Below are 26,564 nucleotides of genomic sequence, written 5' to 3'. Positions count from 1 at the left end.
GCGGCGTGTGGTAACCGGACCCTGATGCGTTGTCCACTGACTCGTCCTGCTGCACGTGTTGTGTACAAATCGTCAAACAAACGTTCGAACTTCTGACTTCGACTTCGGACTGCCACCCCCCTACCGCCCCTTTCTTCCTCACCGCCCCTCCAGATCTTTCCACCGCCCCCAGGGGGGCGGTAGCGCCCACTTTGGGAACCACTGGTGTACAGGGTTTCAGAACAGGAACGGCGATGGGTCGTCACAAGGCGCCCTGTAAAAGATGGATAAAAGGTAAACGCTGGGGAAAGATGAGCAAAAAATATAATCTAGACTGGGCTCCTAAGCCTGAGAACGTATTTTGAGCCTCACATTCACACACTAGGGCCAATTTAGTGTTAAAAATCAGCCTACCCCCAAGTGCATGTCTTTGGAGGTGGGAGGAAGCTGGAGTACATGGCGAGGACCCACGCAGTCACGGGGAGAACATGCAAACTCCACACAGAAAGATCCCAAACTCAGAAATCAAATCCACGACCTTCTCGCTATGAGGCACCAGCACTAACCACTGCACAGAGTTCGAAATTGCCTTGTAAAATTACCAATGCTAATCACTCCTAAATATATGGTATTTTTAATGCAAATTAGCATTGAGCTCCCAGAGTACTTTTAATGCTTTTCATTGATTTTGAATGTCACAAAGATATTGTGTATTTTATGTAAGTAATAATCAACATGCTTCATTTCTGAATGTTCAAATTACCAGTGCTGTAAAGGGGACGACACATTTTTGGGAACCTTTCCTATTGTTCACAATCATTATGTGAGACAAGAACAAACATCTTTTTTTTTTTTACAATTTTTATGGTGTGGCCCTGCGATGAGATGGCGACTTGTCAAGGGTGTACCCCGCCTTCCGCCCGATTGTAGCTGAGATAGGCGCCAGCACCCCCCGTGACCCCAAAAGGGAATAAGCGGTAGAAAATGGATGGATGGATGATGATGAAAACACTTGAAAGATGCGGCTAATGGGAGTCACTGTTGTAACCTTCAAAACCCTCTAAAACAACTTCAAAACCCATCTGAGGGTTGGTCTAACTTCAAAACCTATCTGAGGGTTGGTCTTGAACTGGGAAGGAAACTACTTAACCAACAAGAAGCAATACGTAGAGATACGTGGAGAACAAACGTCTACAGAGCTGACAATATCTTGTCTATCTTGAAAATATCTTGTGGCATACCTCAAGGATCAATACTGGGACCAAAATGTTACAATCTTTATACAAACAACATTTGTGAAGTTACAAAGGACTTAATGTTAGTACTACTTGCAGATGATACAACTTTGTTTTGTTTAGGAAAGGAACACGCAGAAGCCAAAACAAACAACAACAGAATAAATTAACAAATTTAAAAGATGGTTCGACGAAAAACAAACTATCCTTGAATCTAAGTAAAACTAAAATAACGCTATTTGGTAACAGTAGAAGATAATGTCAAATACGAATAGAAGGAGTAGATATTGAAAGGGTAAACAAAAACACATTTTTGGGTGTAATAAGAGATGATAAAAGGAACTGGAGACCTCATGTAAAAAGTATACACCATAAAGTAGCAAGAAACAAGTCAATAACGAATAAAGTAAAATAGTTTCTGAACCAAAAATCTATTCATATTATTATCATTTATTGCTATTATGTAGAAATATGGGGAAACAGTACAAATGTGCGCTTCATTCACTAGCGGTGTTACAAAAAAGATCAATTAGAATAATACATAATGTTGGATATGGACAACATACAAACACTTTATTTAGTAAATCAAAAATATTGAAATCCAACGACATAGTGAATTTGTAAACAGCTAAAATGATGTACAAAGCAAACTATAACTTGCAACCCAAGAATGTACAACAGTTCTTCTCAATAAAAGAAGAGAAATATAACCTTAGAGGAAAATCTAAATCAACACATGTGTATGCGCGTACAACACTTAAAACCTTTAAGTATGTGGAATTAAATTAAGGAATGGATCAGGCAAAGAAATCAAACTAAGCACAAAGATGATCCAGTTTAAGACACAGTTGAAACTACAAATGTTCACAAAGTACAAAGAAAAACAATCATCATAAATATCTTTAACAATTTAAAAAAAGAGAAACAATGATTATTTATAAATGTAATATTTGTTGACATACTTATGGTGTATATATTGGAATCGGCAAGATGCCTGATGACTTCGAGCTTGGCGATGGTAAGGCCCTCGACATTAAGTTGGAGCACTAACAGACCTTGGTTTTCGACAGGCGGGTTGTCAGGCCGTCCTGAAGAGGATGTTCTCTGCCTTGGTCTTGATCTTGGCTTGTACCTTAGTCTGCCAGCTCGACGCTGGCTGCATCCTGGAAACAGACCTGGGAGACCGCTGGGCCCTCCCGCATCCACCGATGCATCCAGGACCCAGGAGGCAGTGTAACAGGAGAAGACCTACCACGCCATCTATGGACTTCACTGAATCGCTAACGCACTGGGGTTGGTCGCATCAAGTCATCTTTGAAGAAGTGGGGCCTATCGGACAGTGCGCCATGCGACTGTGGCGAGCCTGAACAGACTGCCGAGCACATAAACACTGGCTGCTCCCTATACAGCCCAAGGGCGAGGTATATTTATTTATTTATCTATTTATTTATTGTTATGTAGCGTGATTTAGGCGCGGCTTGGCACATCCACGCCCGGACCACAACCACAAGTACGAAAATCATATTCAAAGTAGCAATGTGCTGGAGCTCAACACGGTCCAGTAATGGGCAGTAACAAGCTACATGTAGCTAAGCTATGTAGCTTAGCTACATTTTGTAGTCGCTTGGCGGTAGCTTAGCTACTTTTTTAACGAGTAGCTTTTCCTGTAGCTAAGCTAAATTTAGACCCCTGTTGCTAGGTATCTTACATCAAAGCTACAGGCTACAAAGAGAAAAAAAGGATTTCAAATCCATGCAAAAAAAAAAAACATGGAGAAAACACAATGACCTGGATAAATGAGAACATCGGTATATACGGAGAAAATCCATGATGATATGTTGGTGTTGTTGTGATGAGTCACGATTGGCTAAGGTTAGGGCGAAACATTACGGATAGGCCAATCAGAGGCAAGATAAGGGTTCATCAAAATGAGTAAGTAAAATCATAACAGACTCATGTCACATGACGACAAAGGAGTCGGAGACAGAGGAATGCCTATTATTATATAGGGGTGGGCCAAAGAAAAGGCAAACTAAATTTGACTGGTAGAGTGTGCTAGAACGGGTAGCTCTTTAGGGCCCTGGGGAGGCTATAAATAAAAGAGGAAGCCCTGCGGCCTTCTCTTGACCCCAAAGCCTGACTTTGAGTGTTTGGTGAGCAAACCTGCGAGCGACTGGGTAGGTGTTGATTTTGGTTTTATGAGTTTTTTTTGATGATTGCAACCACTACATTTTAATAATAGTGCACATACCCCTTTTATAGTGTGAATCAGAAACCCTATACACTGGTAGAAGGGTTGAGATTTGTGCACATACACTGCCTGCCCGATAGGGTGGTAGGTGTAGCTTTTAGAATGACCTTTGTTGTGTTACTCCATTTTGATTATCCTATTTTGCCAATATGTGTACCCCTTTCGTGTACTTGTGTGTCTGAGCTTTAAAGCTCTGGTTGTAGCCCTGAAGTGCACTTTGTGATTGCATGGTTACCAGTAGTAAAATTAAAGTTAAAGTATCAATGATTGTCACTCACACACTAGGGGTGGCGAAATTATTCTCTGCATTTGACCCATCACCCTTGATCACCCCCTGGGAGGTGAGGGGAGCAGTGGGCAGCAGCGGTGGCCGCGCCCGGGAATAATTTTTGGTGACTTAACCCCCAATTCCAACCCTTGATGCTGAGACCAAGCAGGGGGGTATTGGGTCCCATTTTTATAGTCTTTGGTATGACTCGGCCGGGGTATGAACTCGCAACCTACCGATCTCCGGGCGGAAACTCTAACCACTGAGTAGGTTAGTAGTAGCGCTTTCAGGTATGGGGAGCATGTCATTTGAGTTGCATACATTCAAAACCATCCGGCTCATTCAAACTTTTACTATCCCTATAGCTTCCAGTTACCCGTCCAGTCTCTCCAATCTCCAGTATTAGCTGGCAGGCCTGGTTTTATAATGTATTTAACTTTTTTTTAATAATGTGTATTTTCAGATGATATTTTAGTGTATATTATTGATGTATTTGTTGAATTGTATTGCTTTTTACTAATGTCATGATACCTGCCCACAGGGAGGAGTGCAAGATACGGCGCACGATTTATCACTGTTTCCCCCACCACCAATGTAAAGATACGTTTTAATTTATTGTGCAATGGTGTGAGGGTTATAGACGTACAGGCTTAGTCTAAGTCAGATTGATTGCATACTTGATTTATGGTTTGTTTTATTTTGAAGACATTATACCCTTATCTTTTATTTCAGTGGTTCTCAACCTTTTTTCAGTGATGTACCTCCGGTGAACATTTTTTGAATTCAAGTATCCCCTAATCAGAGCAAAGCATTTTTGGTGGAGAAAAAGAGATAAAGAAGTAAAATACAGCACTATGTCATCAGTTTCTGATGTATTAAATTGTATAACAGTGCAAAATATTGCTCATTTGTAGTGGTCTTTCTTGAACTATTTGGAAAAAAAGATATAAAAATAACTAAAAACTTGTTGAAAAATAAACAAGTGATTCAATTATAAATAAGGTAATCATCAACTTAAAGTGCCCTCTTTTGCGATTGTAATAGAGATCCATCTGGATTCATGAACTTAATTCTAAACATTTCTTCACAAAAAAATAAATCTTTAACATCAATATTTATGGAACATGTCCACAAAAAATCTAGCTGTCAACACTGAATATTGCTTTGTTGCATTTCTTTTCACGGTTTATGAACTTACATTCATATTTTGTTGAAGTAATATTCAATAATATATTTATAAAGGATTTTTGAATTACTGATATTTTTAGAATATTTAAAAAAAATATCACGTACCCCTTGGCATTCCTTCAAGTACCCCCATTTGAGAACCACTGGTTTATTTGGTTTTACACTATTAGTTTGTGTGCTGTGGACTTGCAGTGGATTGTATGCCCCCTATTGGCCTTGAGTCTTCTATCATCAGTAACTCTTCTGGCCTTACCCCCTGGGTAGCCCAATCCCTCCTAGCCATTGCCCATTGTCCTACACTGCAGCCCATAAAACTTTGAGGTTGTCAGAGTTATTTGTTGATGAACCCCAAGATGCAGAGACGTAGGCAGGCATAGAATATGAAAACATGATTTAATTGAAACTAAACAAGAACAAACAAAAAGCACGCACGTGGGCGGAATAACAAACTAAGGGAGCTAGCACTGGAAGCTAAAAAAACAAAAAGGAACTTTATCATGGAAGCTAGTGGATAGCAAACAGAAAAACTGGAAATAACTAATGCTAACAGAAACAGCTTACAGCTACGATGACCAGGACAAAATGTAGCACGACAGGTAGTAGCTGTAACAAAACGACATGACGGGTAGCACGACAAGAGTGACATGTGGCAACGACAATACAATGATCCAGCAACTGACACAAGACAAAGCAGGTACAAAAAGGAGCGGGCTGATTGGCAACAAGTGTGGCCAGGTGCCAATCAGCCGCAGCTGAGGAGGAACACAGCAGACAGGAAGCTGACAAAATAAGAGCACTAGACAGGAACTAAAGACAGGAGATACTAAACACAGAGGAAAGAGACAAATGCAGAGGAAAAAACTAAAACATAAACAAACTGTCAGGGAAAAGCCTGACAGAGGTAAATCCTCTCCACCAGACTCCTCCTGTGGTAACTATTACTACTGTATTGAATGAATAAAATTGTTCCTTAGATCTGTACATCAGCCTCTGTCTTCCTGGTCATTCGGGAAAGCTAATGTGGGGATATTGCCCTGGCCTAGATATTAGTGATTTGCTATAGGCTTTCCTCATCCTTTCGATTGAGGGTGGCTTTGTCTTCTCGGACATGGTGTACTTTGTTTAGGCCACATAAATAAATACAACCAGTGGGGTGTGGGGACCCCTAGAGGTAGTGGTATGATGTCCACAGTTAAATGACAGATCGTTAACAGTAATGAACTTTTATTGGGTCCGTTTGTACACTCTGGTACTTTAACATTGATATTATACACGTGTGCCCTTAGATATAAAATATATAAATGTAGGTTGAATTGATTAACGTGGACCCCGATTTAAACAAGTTGTGTTACCATTTAGTGGTCATTGTACGGAATATATACTGTACTGTGCAATCTACTAAAAATGTTTCAATCAATCAGCTTTGATCTAGCAAGCTACTTTTGCAGTGTAGCTTAATTGTGCGGGATAGCTTCCTCTGTTGCTTAGATACATTTAATTGAGAGCAACTTGAAACTCAGCCTATTACATTTACTCAGGAGTTTGCCCATCACTGCCACGGTCTGACCAATCTCAAGTGAGTAGGGGATGCTTTTTTTTCATGTGTTTAGAGCAAACCGCGGAATGATTGTGAGCCTCACAATGTTGTCTCTGAGAAAGGAATTGAGGCTGCACCCTGTTTGAAAATATAGTCGTGACAATGATATGTAAAACTTTAGAAGAGGTGGGTCACAGATGGCCCCAAATGTAAAATAATTTCTGTAACATTTATGTGTATATGGTAACCTGCTCACATGAGTCAGATGACAGTTTCATGTGCACCTCAAATACGTGAATACTCCAGCGTAAGCACAGCTTTTTCACACATTTTTTTCACCTGAGGCCACATACTATAAAGTAAAATAAAAAAATAAAAATAAAAATTGCCCTCAAATACTTTGATTTGTTCCCTTGGTGGAAAAAGTTTAGACACACTTGTGTTATTAGTAACAAGTTCTCAGATTTTTTCCCTCATTGATTCCCATTTTGTTTCTTTTTTTTTTATCATTCCACATGTTTTTTGAGGATTGTTGAATGGCTGTTTGCCATGTTAAACAAACATTAGACTGAGTATGTTTAAACATATGCTGCAAGATAACTAAACTTGTGTTGCTGGCCGCACTTTGGACGCCCTGTGCTGACAAAGGTTTTTGCAAGGACAAATAATTGTCAAGTTCAAAAGGTATCTAATTGTATGCAGTACGTGCAATATTTCTGTCAAAAATGAAAGAATGAATATGATTAGTTAGAAAGATAAAGTACTTTGTTGACACATTATTTCCAGGCTTTTGTGGCCCACATTAAACGATTTGTTGTGGTTTGTGCAGCCCTTTGAGACACTAGTGATTTAGGGCTATATAAATGAACATTGATTGATTGATTGATTGATTGATTGATTTGGCGGGCAAGATTTTACAATTTGGGATTTAAACATGGCAGGCCCCTGTGTGTTCCCACAGATTAAGGACGGATTCATGTTTTAGCATTTTCTCAAGCAGAAATAAACTTAACCCAAAGTACAATTCCAGCAAGAAAACCTGAGTAGAAGAGGATGCAAAATAATATACTAGTGCTGGGATGTCAAACTCGTTTTCATTGATGGCCACATGGCAGTTATGGCTGCCACCAGAGGGCCACTTGTAGACAGCATGTTGTATGAATTGTATTAGTTGTGTGTATATATGTATGTATATATATGTATGTATGTATATATATATATATATATATATATATATATATATATATATATATATATATATATATATATATATATATATATATATATATATATATATATATATATATATATATATATATATATATATTAAATAGACTGTCGATATTACAGTAAACATTAAAGAAATGTGACTGTAAAATAGGCATTTTTTAATTTCTTACATTTTACGGTACATATAAAAATAGTACCACTGTTTTGTTTTTATTTTTTTACGGAAAAGCTGGCAGCGTAGTTTCCAAAATTTTACTATTAAATTCACATTGGTTTTTACAACATTATATTGTTAATGGGACGGTGTGGCGCAGTGGGAGAGTGGCCGTGCGCAACCCGAGGGTCCCTGGTTCAATCCCCACCTAGTACCTAACTCGTCACGTTCGTTGTGTCCTGAGCAAGACACTTCACCCTTGCTCCTGATGGGTGCTGGTTAGCTGCCTTGCATGGCGGCTCCCTCCATCAGTGTGAATGTGTGTGTGAATGGGTGAATGTGGAAGTAGTGTCAAAGCGCTTTGAGTACCTGGAAGGTAGAAAAGCGCTATACAAGAACAACCCATTTATCTATTATTTATTTATTTATTGTAAAAAAGGTACAAGTTCTTTTTTTATTCTGGCAACTTAGCTGCCAGTTTCTCTACCGTAAAAACGAATGTACTGTATTTCCATTTACAATAATCCACCGTTAAAAACATCTGTATATTTTACAGTCAAAAACTGGCAGTTTAATCATCAGAATTTTAATGCAAAAAACTGTTTGTTTTTTTCAGTTTACAGTATTATGCTGTAAAGAACACCGCAACATTTATTGTCATTTTTATTAATTTGATGGGGTAGTTTGCTGTAAAATCACAAGTAAAATTTATTTGGACAAGAAATGTTTGAAACGTATGATAATAGACTGTAATATTTGTTGCAATAATGGATACTATTAAAGTTGAAAATGCATGCAATTTCAAGCAGTACATATAGTTTTTCTGTCAAAATGTAAAAAATACATTACATTTAGTGAGAAATTAAAGTACTATATCATTTCCAGGTGTTTGTGGGCCAGATCTGGCCCCCGGGCCTTGAGTTTGACCCCTGTGGTTTACCTTGATTTTTCTCTGCTTTTTGGTTTTTGTTTCATACTCAGCCTGTGGGCCCTTTGGCTCACATCCCCACCAAACCTTCCAATGTGTTTCTGGTCCAGCTGTCTTTGGTTGACAGTTTGGTGTCCTTAAACTGGCTTCTTCAAGTGGAAGGAAGTATGCTTGCCTGGTGGTCTGTGAATGAGGATGATGGGGTCAAGGTTCTAAGAGAGCTGTGTCCACCAGTTTCTTGATACTCGGCCTCTCTGCCCCTGCTAGGGCTGCTGGGACTGGAGGCCATGCTGGTGTCACGCCGGGCTCAGCAGACTCAAGAGATTCCCAACTTCTCAGTGGGGTCAGCTCAGCTGCACATTTGTTTGGATATTTGTTCTCTTGGAACTGTTGGTTTTACTGACCTCAGAAAATGTCGGTCTCCAGGCTCTGCAAGACTTGTATGAGTTGGTGGCTCCCATCTCCAAGTACACTTTCTTCTTCCATCTGAGGGAGACATTATGGTTGGGTAAATTATGGCAGCATTATGTTCTGCTCCAAAGCAAACCACAAAATAATTTATTTCATTGACCATGTGGTTGTAAATCTTCCTCTCAGACAGTCAGACACTTAAATGTAGTTTGAAAAAGAATGTGTTAGTGCTTCTTGTAAGTTAAAATAACACTATTACATTATTTGTTTGGCATATACACAGGGTAATGCCAAATGACAACATGTGGATATTCTCCGTGTAATCAAATGTTTCCACATCTTTCATGTGAGCTCCTTGAACGCTGCTGCCTTTCCATTTTAGCGGTGGGGGAATATGATCTGCTCAGTATTTTGTCTAACGTCTGTTTAATATGGCAGAAAGCCCATGATTCCATGCACAAATAATAAAACAATCCTCAAGAAATTGAAGCACTAATAAACATGATATACGGCAGAGGGCTCTGGTATGTAGTCATGTTATTCTCGGTCTGTATCCGTCACATTCTGATGTCTTCCCCATGTTCAATCATTTAATGGCCTTTGAAGGGGAACTGCATTTTCACAACCCCTATGAGAGACAAGAACACTTATGTATGTATATATATATATATATATATATATATATATATAGCCATCCATCCATCCATTTTCTGCCGCTTATTCCCTTTCGGGGTCGCGGGGGGCGCTGGCGCCTATCTCAGCTACAATCGGGCGGAAGGCGGGGTACACCCTGGACAAGTCGCCACCTCATCGCAGGGCCAACACAGATAGACAGACAACATTCACACTCACATTCACACACTAGGGCCAATTTTAGTGTTGCCAATCAACCTATCCCCAGGTGCATGTCAAATATTTCATATATATATATATATATATATCAATCAATCAATCAATGTTTACTTATATATATATATATATATATATATATATATATATATATATATATATATATATATATTTACTTGTGTTTTGTAATACATTTGTAATAATCGGCCCGCAATGCTGCTAACGAGAGCAATTTATTATCCCTCTAAATCAGTGGTTCTAAACCTTTTTTCAGTGATGTACCCCCTGTGAACATTTTTTTTTAATTCAAGTACCCCCTAATCAGAGCAAAGCATTTTTGGTTGAAAAAAAGAGACAAAGAAGTAAAATACAGCACTATGTCATCAGTTTCTGATTTATTAAATTGTGTAACAGTGCAAAATATTCGGGAAAAAAAAGATATAAAAATAACTGAAAACTTGTTGAAAAATAAACAAGTGATTAAATTATAAATAAGGATTTCTACACATCAACTTAAAGTGCCCTCTTTGGGGATTGTAATAGAGATCCATCTGGATTCATGAACTTAATTCTAAAAATGTATTCACAAAAAAAGAAATCTTTAACATCAATATTTATGGAACATGTCCACAAAAAATCTGGCCGTCAAAACTGAATATTGCATTGTTGCATTTCTTTTCACAGTTTATGAACTTACATTCATATTTTGTTAAAGTATTATTCAATAAATATATTTATAAAGGATTTTTTGAATATTTAAAAAAAAATCTCACATACCCCTTGGCATACCTTCAAGTACCTCCAGGGGTACGCTTACCCCCATTTGAGAACCACTGCTCTAAATCACTCCAAAAATGTATGCAACAACAGCCAACCATACTTCATTTACCTGCCATGACCTGTATAACAACCAAAATATTGTGACATTATTGTAAGAGCAAACACATAGGAACTGTTTTTGTTGCGAAGTAACTCATTGACACACTTTTGAGTTTTTAACACACAACACAATGCCATAGGACACCAATTTGTTCTCACTGAAAATCATGAACAATTATATTACAGGATCTGTAAAGTATTAGCCCGCATTTTATGTTTTGTTTGTACACAGCCAGCTTGAGAGTATATGTAGTTGTACTAATAAACATGATGCGCTGCATGTAAAATAGTCTATATTATAGTGACTTACTCAATGGACAGCTGACTATTTTGATTTTCCAGAAGGAACTCTCCTGAAGGAATCAAAGTACTATCTATCTATCTATCTATTTATCTATCTATTTATCTATCTATCTATCCATCTATCTATCTATCTATCTATCTATCTATCTATCTATCTATCTATCTATCTATCTATCTATCTATCTATCTATCTATCTATCTATCTATCTATCTATCTATCTATTGACTTACTAAATGGGCAATTGTGTGTTTGGTCAAGTGGGCGTGTTTCCAGTTGATTTTGGGTGGGTTGAAACATGTTTTAGCACTGCAGGGTTTGTTAGAGCGAACAGTTTGTCTTTTGTTGTGTTCTGTTCGCTAGAAACGCCAGTGGCCGGTCCTCACTCTCTCAGCTTCCGTCTCCTTGAACATTTTACCCTCAAGATCCCTTTGTGCTCGCTTGGCACCTCTAGCCATGCAGTTTATCCTCCAGTTTGTGAATCCTCGTTTGTCCAAAAGTAATCATCTTTGTTGGCTGTTACAAAGTCTGGAAATAGGAATTGCGTTACTATGGGCACTGAAAAAAATGCGCCTCGGAAATAAGTTCCAGTAATTCTTAGCCTTAGCCTCAGCCTACTCGGTAAGGTCTATTCAGGTGTAATGGAGAGGAGGCTACGCCGGATAGTCGAACCTCGGATTCAGGAGGAACAGTGTGGTTTTCGTCCTGGTCGTGGAACTGTGGACCAGCTCTATACTCTCGGAAGGGTCCTTCAGGGTGCATGGGAGTTTGCCCAAACAGTCTATATGTGCTTTGTGGATTTAGAGAAGGCATTCGACTGTGTACCCCCGGAAGTCCTGTGGGGAGTGCTCAGAGAGTATGGGGTAACGGACTGTGGCGGTCCGCTCCCTGTATAATCAGTGTCGGAGCTCGGTCCGCATTGCCGGCAGTAAGTCGGACCCGTTTCCAGTGAGGGTTGGACTCCGCCAAGGCTGCCTTTTGTCACCGACTCTGTTCATAACTTTTATGGACAGAATTTCTAGGCACAGTCAGGGCGTTGAGGGTATCTGGTTTGGTGGCTGCAGGATTATGTTTCCGCTATTTGCAGATGATGTGGGCCTAATGGCTTCATCTGGCCAAGATCTTCAGCTCTCACTGGATCGGTTCGCAGCCGAGTGTGAAGTGACTTGGATGAGAATCAGCACCTCCAAGCCCAAGTCCATGGTTTTCGCCCGGAAAAGGGTGGAATGCTATCTCCGGTTTCGGGAGGAGATCTTGCCCCAAGTGGACCAGTTCAAGTACCTCGAAATCTTGTTCACGAGTGAGGGAAGAGTGGATCGTGAGATGACAGGCGGTTCGGTACGGCGTCTTCAGTAATGCGGACGCTGTATTGAGCCGTTGTGGTGAAGAAGGAGCTGAGCCGGAAGGCAAAGTTCTCAATTAATTGGTCGATCTACGTTCCCAACCTCACCTATGGTCATGAGCTTTGGGTCATGACTGAAAGGACAAGCTTACGGGTACAAGCGGCCGAAATGAGTTTCCTCCGCCGGGTGGCGGGGCTTTCCCTTAGAGACAAGGTAAGAAGGTCTGCCATCCGGGAGGAACTCAAAGTAAAGCCGCTGCTCTGCACATCGAGAGGAGCCAAATGAAGTGGTTTAGGCATCTGGTTAGGATGCCACCAGAACGCCTCCCTAAGGAGGTGTTTCGGACACGTCCGACCGGTAGGAGGCCAAGGGGAAGACCCAGGACATGTTGGAAAGACTATCTCTCCGGCTGGCCTGGGAACGCCTCGGGAAAGTCTGGGCTTCCCTGCTTAGGCTGCTAAACCCGCGACCCGACCTTGGCTAAGTGGAAGAAGATTGATGGATGGTTGGATGATAATTCTTAGCATGTCTAAAATTACAAAAGTACTGTAAATATTTTACATATTAAATATTGTTATAAATGTGTCTGTTACTACTAATTGGCCCTAGTGGTGGCATGGCGTAGTGGGTAGAGCGGCTGTGCCAGAAACCTGAGGGTTGTAGGTTCGCTTCCCACCTATTGACATCCAAATCCAACCGTTGTGTCCTTGGGCAGGACACTTCACCCTTGCCCCCGGTGCCGCTCACACTGGTGAATGAATGATGAATGAATGATTGGTGGTGGTCGGAGGGGCCGTAGGCGCAAACTGGCAGCCACGCTTCCGTCAGTCTACCCCAGGGCAGCTGTGGCTACATATGTAGCTTACCACCACCAGGTGTGAATGAATAATGGGTTCCCACTTCTCTGTGAGCGCTTTGAGTATCTAACAATAGAAAAGCGTGATATAAATCTAATCCATTATTATTAGTGTGTGAATGTGAGTGTGAATGTTGGCCCTGCTATGAGGTAGTGACTTGTCCGGGGTGTACCAAGCCTTCTGCCCAAAAGCAGCTGGGAGAGGCTCCAGTCACCCCCGCGACCCTGGTAGAAAATGGATGGATTACAAAAAAAATACTTGTGAGTTCTTGACTCATAGGATAGAGAATGATAAGCAAATTTTAAAAAATGTGAAAATTGCCCTTTATTGTTTAGAGCAGGGGTCACTAACGCGGTGCCCGCGGGCACCAGGTCGCCCGCGAGGACCAGATGAGTCGCCCGCTGGCCTGTTCTAAAAATAGCTCAAATAGCAGCACTTACCAGTGAGCTGCCTCTATTTTTTTAAATTGTATTTATTTACTAGCAAGCTGGTCTCGCTTTGCTCAAAATTTTTAATTCTAAGAGAGACAAATTTCAAATAGAATTCAAAAATCCAAGAAAATATTTTAAAGACTTGGTCTTCACTTGTTTGAATAAATTAATTTATATTTTTTACTTTGCTTCTTATAACTTCCAGAAAGACAATTTTAGAGAAAAAAATACAACCTTAAAAATGATTTTAGGATTTTTAAACACATATACCTTTTTACCTTTTAAATTCCTTCCTCTTCTTTCCTGACAATGTAAATCAATGTCCAAGTATTTTTTTTTAATTATTATTGTAAAGAATAATAAATACTTTTTTAATTTAATTCTTCATTTTAGCATCTGTTCTTCGAACTTTTTATGATTAAAATTCAAAACAATTATTCTGGCAAATGTAGAAAATCTGTAGAATCAAATTTAAATCTTATTTCAAAGTCTTTTCAATTTCTTTTAAAATTTTTGTTCTGGAAAATCTAGAAGAAATAATGATTTGTCTTTGTTAGAAATATAGCTTGGTCCAATTTGTTATATATTTTAACAAAGTGCAGATTAGGTTTTAACCTATTTCAAACATGTCATCAAAATTCTAAAATTAATCTTAATCTGGAAAAATTACTAATGATATACCATAAAGGGCTTCATGGTGGCAGAGGGGTTAGTGCGTCTGCCTCACAATACGAAGTTCCTGCAGTCCTGGGTTCAAATCCAGGCTCGAGATCTTTCTGTGTGGAGTTTGCATGTTCTCCCCGTGAATGCGTGGGTTCCCTCCGGGTACTCCGGTTTCCTCCCACTTCCAAAGACATGCACCTGGGGATAGGTTGATTGGCAACACTCAATTGGCCCTAGTGTTTGAATGTGAGTGTGAATGTCTGTCTATCTGTGTTGGCCCTGTGATGAGGTGGCGACTTGTCCAGGGTGTACCCTGCCTCCCGCCCGGTTGTCGCTGAGATAGGCGCCAGCGCCCCAAAAGGGAATAAGCGGTAGAAAATGGATGGAATATTCCATAAATTATTTTTTAAATATTTTAAACAGATTCGAATTAGCTAGTTTTTCCTCTTCATGTTTTTCGGTTGAATTTTGAATTTTAAAGAGTCGAAATTGAAGATAAACCATGTTTCAAAATTTGATTTTCATTTTTTTCTTGTTTTGTCCTCTTTTAAACCGTTCAATTAAGTGTTTTTTTCATAATTTATTCTCTACAACAAATCTTCTGTAAAATGACAGACAGAAATACCCATTTCTTTATACATATAGATTTATTTATTAAAGTTAAAATGAGCAAATGGGTTTTTTCTGGCAATTTATTTAAGTATGTATCAAACTGGTAGCCCTTTGCAATAATCAGTACCCAAGAAGTAGCTCTTGGTTTCTAAAAGGTTGGTGACCCCTGGTTTAGAGGGTTCACACATATAGAAAGATGTTTGCTGATGATACGGATCAAACACGGGTCAAGACGATAACAAAAACAAGTTAATCAAACAGAATTTTAAGAAATCCTTGCTGGATTAAAAGGACATGTCTCTAAAGATATTACATACCAAGACAGGGAGGAAACAATGTGGATGTTTGGAGGCAAGAGCCAAACATCACAGTCTTATCTATTTAAGACCAAAGAGTCAACATTTTATTAATACTGGCAGCTGCATGTTTCCACATATGACTCTTACCGTCCATGAATATCCTCCCATCCACGGTACCCTTATTGACTCCCGCTTTTGTAGTTGCAATACCAGATACATCCAACAGATGATACCAGAGAGACACCCTTGTAAGTGAAGTGAAGCATGTGTACATGGTAACCACCTCAAAACTGCCTGGAACAAATCAATTATGGCTCAAAAAAAAAAAAAAAGTGGATAAAGAACAGTAAGAAACAATGGAGTTAGTTTCCTTCCCATGAGGCGTTGTGTTTAGCTGCAGTGCCCCTGCTCTTTAGACTCTGTGGTCACTTACTATACCGATTTGTAAAGGACTGTGCAATGAAAATAAGGGGACCGATTAATCCAAAAATATACCGTATTTTCTTGAATTGCCGCCGGGGCACTAATTGATTTAAAACCTCTTCTCACTCCTACGCTTACCAAAGGCATGCGGTAAAAGTAAACATGCGCTAATTACTTTAAAACCTCTTCTCACTCCGGCACTTACCAAAGGTATGCAGTAAAAATTTGAGTGTGATGTAAGCTTGCACCTTAAATCCTACTGAATAGCTCTTAATCTTCTCTCCTTTATGCGATTTCAAATTACCAGTATTGAAATCAGCCTCCTCCATTTTGAAAATGACAGGGGAAGGGTCACTCGTGATGTCACGAGTTTGACCAGGCGGTAATACTAAGCATGCGCTAATTACTTTGGGAAGCGAGTTTTACCCGGCAGTAATTCAAGGCAGGCGCATACTATATGCCCTGCGGCAATTCAACGAAATACGGTATGCATATCATGTTTAGAATTTAGAATACACAACAATAATACACAGCAAAATCACTTTCATGTGAAATATTTAGTCACTACTCTGTATCTAATACAAGACACATTATAGAAAAGGAAAAGGTCATGTAGTGCGATACAATTTTCATGTATCTACCATTATCATATTTTCATTTTATTTATTACATATCCAATATGGGTTGTTTTTTTTGTTTTGTTTTTTACTATTGGCTGAGACCAATTTTTCATACAATACATTCTTTCTTGCTGCAATATTTGTATTCATGTTTCTTGGTGGAAATATATTTAACTTTTTCAAAGAACTAAATGTACTTTTTCATTATTTATTTTATGTTATTAATCAATCCGTAATTGATTTCTTTTGTTACATTATAGTTGAATTCTACTCTTGCTTGAGACCTATCGTGTACATAATACATGTTTTTCGTGCTGTGATATATGTAAGTATGTATTTGTTTGTCTTTTGGAATGTACGGTATTTTTCGTACAACAAGTCTCAGTTTTTTTCATAGTTTAGACGGGGGTGCGACTTATACTCGGGAGCGACTTATGTGTGAAATTATTAACACATTACCGTAAAATATCAAATGATATTATTTAGCACATTCACGTAAGAGACTAGACGTATAAGATTTAATCGGATTTAGCAATTAGGAGTGACAAATTATTTGGTAAACGTATAGCATGTTCTATATGTTATAGTTATTTGAATGACTCTTACCATAATATGTTACGTTAACATACCAGGCACCTTCTCCATTGGTTATTTATGCGTCATATAATGTACACTTATTCAGCCTGTTGTTCACTATTCTTTATTTTAAATTGCTTTTCAAATGACTATTGTTAGTGTTGGGTTTTATCAAATAAATTTCCCCAAAAAATGCGACTTATACTCCAGTGCGACTTATATATGTTTTTTCCCTTTTTATTATGCATTTTCAGTAGGTGCGACTTATACTCCGAAAAATTTGGTATTTGACATACATAGATTTACGTTTTCCTTATTTCTTATCATGTTAATGTCTATTTATTTACTTACATAATACTTTCTTTTTATGATTGCCTGAGACCTTTGATGACACATTATCTTTTGTATTTATTTATTTTTCTCTTTGTAGTTGTTATTGCTGCGACTGAATACCCCAAATTCATTGGAATGTGTCTAAAAATAATCTACAAAACCTAACACAACCACAAAACATTATTTTGAAGCCATTGATTGGTTGATTTAGTTTCACCATTAAAAAACTGAATAACTACACATTCTGAAATACTTAGTTAAAATACAACTTCTGAAGTACTTCCACAACAGTCTATATGGTTTATGTAGGTGCAGCTTAAGGATGTAGCAACAACTCGATGATTTTGTCATCCTGTTGTATTGTTGTTTCTCATTTGAATGTGTTTTGAAGATGACATTTAAACAGGCAGAGAAACAGGGACCAACCTTCCCATTGGTGGGAAAAAAAATAGTCAAAGCATGATTGATTGATTGAGCAACCGTTGCCTTTAACTGGCCAACTGACTCAGAGAAACACTGGACAGGACAACAAAGTCTACCTTACTGGAAGTTGTTCAGTGAAAAGAAACGAAGACAGTAGACCACAGGGGGCCAAGCGGACTCCTGGAAAAATATGTCAAAGTACTTAATCTTTTATTACTAAATGTATTTGTTCTTTCCATTTTGACAGGGAACAAAATACATGTACTCCATGAAATTGCATATATTTTGAACTTTAATATTATCCAATATTGCAGCAAATATTATCAATATTTCCAAACAATTAAAAAAAAAAAATGTTAAAATGAAAATAAATACTCAAAAATCTGTTTGACTTGTTATTCCAAAGCAAATTATCTACTGTAAGATGACAAAATATTTTATGCAAAAATTTGTGGTGGTATTTACAGTCTTACTTGTTTACTGTTTTTTCACTGTAAAATCTACTCTTCTTGTTTTTATGGTGTATTGGAAATGGAAAAACTGTAGAAAATATATTTTTTCCAGTAAAAACGAACAGCTCAGTTGCCAGAATAAAAAAAAAATGGTACTGTTTCTCAATTTACAGTAATACGTTGTAAAACCCACAGTACATTTATGGTAAGGTTCTTGTGAGTTAGCTGCCAGTTGTTTTTTATTTTTGGATGGATAAATCATTTTAATGTTTTTTTTCCATTTTCCGTAATAGGTAATATAAACAAAACACCATTTTACAGTAAAATTCTGGTGATGAAGTTTAAACTTTTTTACTGTAAAATTTTAAGATTTTATTTTGGCAGTGTACATACAAATATATAAATAATAATCAAATGCATAGGCAACTTCATATATTATTCACTGTTACAAGCAGTCCTCCAGTGGCAATCATAACTGCGACGTGCTCTTCCATAAAAAGGAGTTTGACAACCCTGTAGTAGACTGTTGGAAATAAATTCATCCAAGTTCATGGAACAAATCATTTATCCATCCATCCATTTCCTACCGCTTATTCCCTTTGGGGCTGCGGGGGGCGCTGGTGCCTATCTCAGCTACAGTCGGGCGGAAGGCGGTGTACACCCTGATCAAGTCGCCACCTCATTGGAGACAAATCATTTAATTTAATTGAGTAATTTTAAGTTGCACATGTCGGTCAGTGTTTCTGATATTGTTTAGGCCTTGCTGGCCCTGACGACCCTTCACTGTTAAATAAAGATGTGTATCGAGAAGTCATATTTTGGTACCGGGTTAGTACTGGAGGACCAATAAGATTCTGGACAAATGATTCGTTATTTTTCATTTAAGTAATTATTGTATTTAAGACACCAGGTAATACTTGCTTGCCTCTAGTTGAGAGCCAAATGTTTAAGGGTGTACGGAGGGCAGGAGTGTCAGACGTACGGCCCGCGGGCCAGATCAGGCCCGTGAAAAGGTTATATCCGGCCCGCCTGATGAGTTTGCGAAGTATTAAAATGAGCTGCATTTTTTTATTTTTAATGAAATAAACTGTGGTTTTAAATGTGTCCACTGGATGTCACAATAGCAATTCTGGTAGGACTAGCTGCGGCTCCTCTCCCTCGACCCAAATGAAAAACCTTCCGTTTTACTCCCCCATAATGTCTCTGTCAAAAACGAGAAAACTAACCCCTTTGAATACTTTTTACCTCCGTTTCAGGACATGACAAAGTAGGTATTTGATACCGAGAAGAGTTCACATATTGTGTTTTTTATTAAATCCCAGAAAGACTGATTTAAAGTCTAATCCTGGTTTTGTAGATACACTGCGACAAAGTCTAAGCTCATTGTGTTTTTGAAACTGCACCAATTTCCTCAGATTTTTTAACAAACTTGAAGTGTTTTGTCCGGAGGATTATTTGTGATTTATACATTTTCAGAATGTGCTTGTTCTATTTTTGGCCAATGTAAAACAAAGAAAACAACCTGGAGTTGTCTTTATTTTTAAGTTATCATGCCACGATTTTACCATTCCGGCCCACTTGGAAATAGATTTTCTTCCGTGCCGCCCCTGAGCTAAAATGAGTAGGGTAAAGTTCACTTTACCAAAAAGACTGACCATTTTACTAAAAGCAATATTTGTCCCAAATTACTTATCGTATATGTGTATTATAAGAGTAATATAAGTATATAAGAGTACCGATAAATATGGGTATCGGTAACCAGTATCGGTATCAAAGAAATCCTATCATGACATATAACTGTTACATGTTGTGTTTTGTCACACTGCCTGTTTGATCTCCCAGACGTTACCGCCACGTCTGGGCAGCCGTCTGAGAGGATTCATCGGTGGCGATTGCGCATCGCCCTCTACCGTGGAAATGCGGGATATTCCATCTCTGACAACCACTGCTCCCGAGTGACACGGCACTCTTCCAGTGACATCTGCGACTGACTTGTCGGCCAGCCTCATTCAGCCCTCAGGTACGATTTCCTGGTTTAATATGAACACTGTCAGTTCTGCTCTGGTTGACTGAGGTGCTGCTGATTGTTTTGTGGAAGAATATTTTGTTCAGAGTCAAGCAATACCTGTATCTAAGGTAACCATGAGGTAGTTCACTCCCTCCATGGAAAACATCTGGCTGGCATTATGTTGCAGACACACCTCCTTTCGCTCTGCTTGTCTGGTAACAACCACAAATCCACACATTTTTTCATAATTCCCTCTCGTTCTGCACATTGTTTTAGAAGCATCCTTTTGTGGTACACACAGTCGAGAAGAACCTGGCGTATCTGCTTGCTTCCAAGAGACTTAACCCTAGAGAGGCAAGGCGGGTTCAGGTTTAATTTCTCTCTAACTTTCCAAGCAGGCTCCCAAAATGGCAAGCCCAATACCCTGTCCAAGTTTTACTCTTCCCCCCCCTTTGAGGACACCCCACAAGATACTATTAATCCTCAATCTTGAAACATTGGCGCCCACCAGTAAGACGTCGAGAGACAGGTGGTTGAGGCACTAAAGAACACTCCAGGACCTGTAAACTGTCCCGCTGGTCAACTTTTTGTCCTCTTGAGGCTTCCTTCTGACATCATGTCCTGGGCTCATTGTTCAAGGATTGCCTTCCTCCCAGGTGTTACCCGTAGTAAATTAAATGGTAAATGGGTTATACTTGTATAACACTTTTCTACCTTCATGGTACTCACAGCGTTTCGACACCAGTTCCACATTCACCCATTCAATACACGCATTCACACACTGATGGTGGGAGCTGCCATCCAAGGCCCTAAACACGACCCATCAGGAGCAAGGGTGAAGTGTTTTGCTCAAGGACACAACAGACATGACTAAGATGGGGGAAGCCGGAGGATTCAAACCAGGAACCCATACGTCATTCTGACTTGCTCAGCAGTTCTGGTGGCTTTTGTTGCGGAGGGATGTCAGGGAGTTCGTATCGACCTGCTCAGTCTGTGCTCGGAGGAAGTTATTCCATCAAGACCGGGCTTCTGCGCCCACTCCCCATCCCCTCTAGGCCTAGGTCCCATGATGCTTTGGACTTTATAACAGGACTTCCTTCCTCCTGGTAGACCGTTTTTCCAAGATGGCTCACTTTGTGGCGCTTCCCAAGTTGCCTTCTGCTCTCGAGACAGTAGACCTCCTGGTATTCCCATGGACATTCTCAGATAGGGGCCCACAATTGTCCTTGGCAGTGTGTAAGGCATTCCGCAAAGCTCAGGAGGCAACAGCCAGCCTTTCTTTTACCATCCCCAATCTAACGGTCAGACAGAACGGGTCAATCAGAACTCAAAGTCATCCATCCACTGTGTTTGCTATCAGCATCCTGCCTCCTGGTCTACTGCCTTGTCATGGATTGAGTATGCACAAAACACTCAGCACTGTCAGCTCTACCTCAGGCACTTCTCCATTTAAAACAGCATTTGGGTACCAGCCTCCCGCCTTCCCATCACTGGAGTCAGAATCAGAGTTTCCATCAGTGTCTGCCCATCTCTACCATGCCTGTCTTGCCTGGAGCAACAAGACTGCAGCCCTGGTACCCACCTTGGAGCACAACCAACGTCTTGTAAGTTGTCACTGTTCCGTGACACCGGAATATAATGTGGTCTGAAGTGTGGCTCTCGTCCACACTGTCTCTGAGAAGCTACAACCCCGGCATATTGAACCATATGTTTTGGAACGTGATATCAACATCTGCCTTGTACAGCCCTGTCTTCTCCTTTTCTCTCTCCCTGGCCTAGATGTTCTCAGGCGGACACACCCCAGGCTAATTGCCACATCAGCATCTTAAGTTGAGGGCTTTCAGCTGGGAGTTGCCAGTTTTTTCTACCGTGCAGACGACACAACCTTCTGCTGCTTTTGGGCATCAGCTTCACTGTTTCCCTGTGCCGACATCTCTAAAGTCCGGCATCTACCCTGCATTGGTACTGTTTCAGCTCAATTCCAGCCTGACTTCTCTATTTAGGTTGTTTTTGTCTTTTGACATTTCTTACTTTATGGTACTTGTTCTTCTGTGCCATCGATCTTAGTTTACTTGCTAAAGAAATTGTGTACCATTTTTGTTATAGTGATAGTTAAAGACGATGTTTTTTACGGTAGGCCTCTGCATTTGGGGTTCACGTGTTTAACAGAACCCAACATATACGATCAAATACACTATCATAATTTAAGTTGAGATGGAGGTTGTGCTGAAAAAAGGAAACACGTTTTTAAGGTGAAATAAGTGGGTTAGGGTTAGTATGTAATGCATAAAGTATGTAAAACTGCTAAAAACTACCCTGTCATGGATATAAGGAAGACATATTTAACCTTTTTAAAGTGGTTGTGTTGGGACACAAAAGAGCAAAATACGCCTTGGGATCCCCCGGGAAGAGCTGGACGAAGTGGTTGGGGAGAGGAAAGTTTGGGCTTCCCTGCTTAGGCTGCTGCCCCCGCGACCCGATCTCGGATAAGCGGAAGAAAATGGATGAATGGATGGATGGACATTTTTTTTTCAATACAACTCACCAATATTAATCAAGATGAAGTAAATGATCTACACAAGTTATTTTTTTCCTCAATGGGAGGTGATGGACTGAGCTGAGGTTTTTATATTGCTATTACGTTCCTGTGCATTGGCCTGTTATGTCACTGTCTGCACAACCTGGGGTCAGCCAGGTCAGTGTCTCAGTCTGGAAGATAAGCGCTCATCCATGGGTGTTCATGCTTCAGCTATCAGCGCTGTGGGGTAAACAAGCACCTCCCGTTCGGTCTTGAAAAACGCTTGTCTGCATTTCCTTGGTCAGCATTGATCCGAGTCTGCAGGCAGAGAACGAGGATGAGATTTGGACTGTGGATGCTTACCCAACACAAAACTTAAGAATGCCTATTTTGCAGTCATGTTACCATCAGTCCATAAAGCCTGTAAAGCACAAGTCTCCTGTGTTGTACTGCCTCGCTGCCTTTGTCTGCTCCTGTTGTCAGGGCAGAGGTATGTATGGCACGATGGAGCTGCTACCAAAGCCTCCTGGAGCACATGAATGAGAGAAAAAGTAAAGGAAGTACACTCATCATTCCATTAAAGCAGGGCAGGACACGGGGGTCGGAGAAGAGGGGAGACCGAGGGAGGGTACTGAGGAGGGTCATGTAATAGGGCCTTTGTTCTTGTTGGTGTGACTCACAAAGCCGTGGTCGGGGCAGCAGAGCTTGGTTACCGTTACCAAACACAGAGATAGGTGGGGAAAGTGCTTGTGTGAAGGGGGAGGGGTGGAGGGTGATGGTGTAGCCCAATCGAATTAAAGCCTTCATGTCAAAGCATTCATTCAATCTTGACATTTCAACACATGACATTAGCTGGACCCGCCGCCCAGTGCATTTAAACATAATCAGTGTCAACGTGAATGTCACTTTGCACCGTCTAATCTGGCAGCAAATTAAATGCAAAAAGTCCGATAGACAAATGGAACATTAAAAAATGCATAATACTTGGTTTCTGCATATGTTTTTACACGTTTACCACACATGTTTCCAGATTAGATGTTTATGGAACAAAAACTTGCTGACACAATTCAAATCAAGTTTCATGGTTGCAGTTATGAAACATCTCCAAAGACGCTTTTATATACCGCAAGACTCATAAGGCACAATCGAGTCAAGTCCAACAATGGAGGTGTTGAGCTTCTATTAGTGCGTGCATGTGTGCGTGACTTGAGCTTATGCAGTAAGCAGGATATCCTGTCCTCCCCGCTGCTATTGTGGTGTGTCCAGACGCTACCCCTGAAACCATTTCCCCTCTGTCAAGTGTCTCTTTTTCTACGTCGCACACACACAACGCTCATGCACACACACTCAAACTCACATAACAGCCCAATGCCAGCCTGAACACAATGGGAACCAGTCCAACACCACCCTTTCAGCTGGATAAAAATAACTTTTTTTTGTCAGTAATGTCATGAAAATTGTTTAGGAACAATGAACCAGCAGGACTTTGATCAGTCAAAATAATACTATTATTAACAACAATGTAAGGGTGGTACATGAGCCTACCGTCCATTCCACCCAATAGGTGACATTTCAGCCTCAGGAAATACAATTTGAGACTAAAAAATACTTTTTTAAAGAGGCAAAGTGTTTATCACATTGATGTGATTGCAAAATTAATCATTTAAATAGGACCCCAAAGCAGAGTTTGAAAACAAAAGATGCACTCTTAAGAAGTGCAAAGTTCACAAAAAAAAGAATACAGCACAAAAATGGCCAATACACTTTTACCTTCCATGAAATATAACCGTATAAATCAGTGTTATTCAAACTGTGAGGTTAAGTTAAAGGCCTACTGAAACCACTACTACCGACCACGCAGTCTGATAGTTTATACATCAATGATGAAATATTAACATTGCGACACATGCCAATATGGCCGGTTTAGTTTACTAAATTACAATTTTAAATTTCCCGCGGAGTTTCTTGTTGAAAACGTCACGGAATGATTACGCGTGCGCGTAACGTTTCGAGTTGGAGGGGACATATTAGCGCAGCACCACTAGCGGCTAAAAGTCGTCTCTTTTCCTCGCCCAATTAAACAGTATTCTGGACATCTGTGTTGCTGAATCTTTTGCAATTTGTTCAATTAATAATGGAGAAGTCAAAGTAGAAATATGGAGGTGAGAAGCTTTGGCCTTTAGCCACACAAACACACGGTGTTTCCTTGTTTAAAATTCCCGGAGGTGAAGCTTTACTATGGATCAGAGCGGTCAAGCGAACATGGATCCCGACCACTTGTCAACCGGCAGGTTTCGGTGAGAAAATTGTGGTAAATAGTCGCCTCTTACCAGAGATCAGCGGAACTTCTGTCGTGCTGCTGCTGCTGTGACTAATTCCCTCAGAGACTGGCATCAAGACACCCGTGGACACACCCCTCCGACTATCAGGTACTATATAATCTCACTAAAACACTAGCAACACAATAGGAAGATAAGGGATTTCCCAGAATTATCCTAGTAAATGTGTCTAAAAACATCTGAATCGCTCACAATGCAATCACCTTTTTTTAAAACTTTATTTATTGACTTATTTTTTTCTAGTCCTTCGCTATCAATAACCTCAGCCACAAATCTTTCATCCTCGCTCAAATTAATGGGGAAATTGTCGTTTTCTCGATCCGAATAGCTCTTTTTGTTGGAGGCTCCCATTATAAACAATGTGAGGATGTGAGGAGCCCTCACCCGGGTGACGTCATCGTCTGCGACTTCCGTTAAAGGCAAGGCTTTTTTATTAGCGACCAAAAGTTGCGAACTTTATCTTCGATGTTCTCTACTAAATCCTTTCAGCAAAAATATGGCAATATCGTGAAATGATCAAGTATGACACATAGAAATGGACCTGCTATCCCCGTTTAAATAAGAAAAACTCATTTCAGTAGGCCTTTAAAGTGCAGTGGTAGTTGGCTTTGTGATGACAATAGCTCATTGCGTTGAGCTCATGATGCAGGAAGTTGAATGATGCGGACATGTTTGTTACCGGGCACTTTCTATTTTGCTTCTGTCTATGAGACCTTATATCCGTAAGTAATTTGCAACCGTGATTATTTTATACTTGTTTATAGTGACACATCTTTCATTTTAAATTGCACTATTGTTCAACTAAGGACACTTGCTACATAAGTCTAGCTTGTGCGCTATTGTGTGCTTAGCTGTTGTGTAGCTGTGAGCTCCCAGTAGCCTATAGCCTACCATATTTACCTTTTGTAAATTATGTTACTGAAATACAAGAAAAAGACCAACCTTGTGTGCTTATTAAAGGACATGTAGAAGTGAATTGGCTGTCGAGATCTGCACAAGAAAATGTGCTGCAAGACTTTTTATTTATCTTTTTTTTTTTTTTGTCCTGTCCAGCTTCTCAGGCAAATCATATAGTTGATGTAGATGCCCACATCGGCTGTTCAGATTTACTTTACAAAACAGATGTGTAGGATACTTCTCTTGTTACCTTATTTGAATTTGACTTTATTAAATGTATGTATATTATCATTTGGTGCAGGAGGGGACAGAAAGAGCAAAAAAGGAAGACAGAGGGGGGAATTGTGGGGATAAGAGGGGGATTAGACAGAGAGACAAAAACAACAGCAAACACAACAATAACAACAAAAACAACAACAACAATAGAACAACACCAGCACATAGGATATATTCAAATATGATCGTAAAAGTGATAGCAAATAAGCAGTTAGTGAAATAACTAATAATATAGAAATGACAATGAGCATTTTTACACTAAAACTGGAGCAATACAAATACCA

At 39.7% G+C, this 26,564-nt stretch overlaps 1 protein-coding gene across 3 annotated transcripts in view; it reads left to right on the top strand.

Moving 5' to 3' along the window:
- The first annotated feature begins 3,303 nt into the window (after positions 1-3,303).
- lpar4 (lysophosphatidic acid receptor 4) overlaps positions 3,304-26,564 on the top strand; it is a 50,332-nt gene continuing 27,071 nt past the window's right edge. For all 3 annotated transcript variants that reach the window (XM_061901774.1, XM_061901773.1, XM_061901772.1), the window contains exons 1-2: positions 3,304-3,391; positions 20,085-20,262. The gene's annotated coding sequence lies outside the window, so the exon portion shown is untranslated. The remainder of the gene's footprint in view (positions 3,392-20,084; positions 20,263-26,564) is intronic.

Source organism: Nerophis ophidion, linkage group LG05, assembly GCF_033978795.1.
Source record: "Nerophis ophidion isolate RoL-2023_Sa linkage group LG05, RoL_Noph_v1.0, whole genome shotgun sequence".
In the NCBI taxonomy this organism is placed as follows: Eukaryota; Metazoa; Chordata; class Actinopteri; order Syngnathiformes; family Syngnathidae; genus Nerophis; species Nerophis ophidion.
This window is presented reverse-complemented; position numbering and strand designations above follow the sequence as displayed.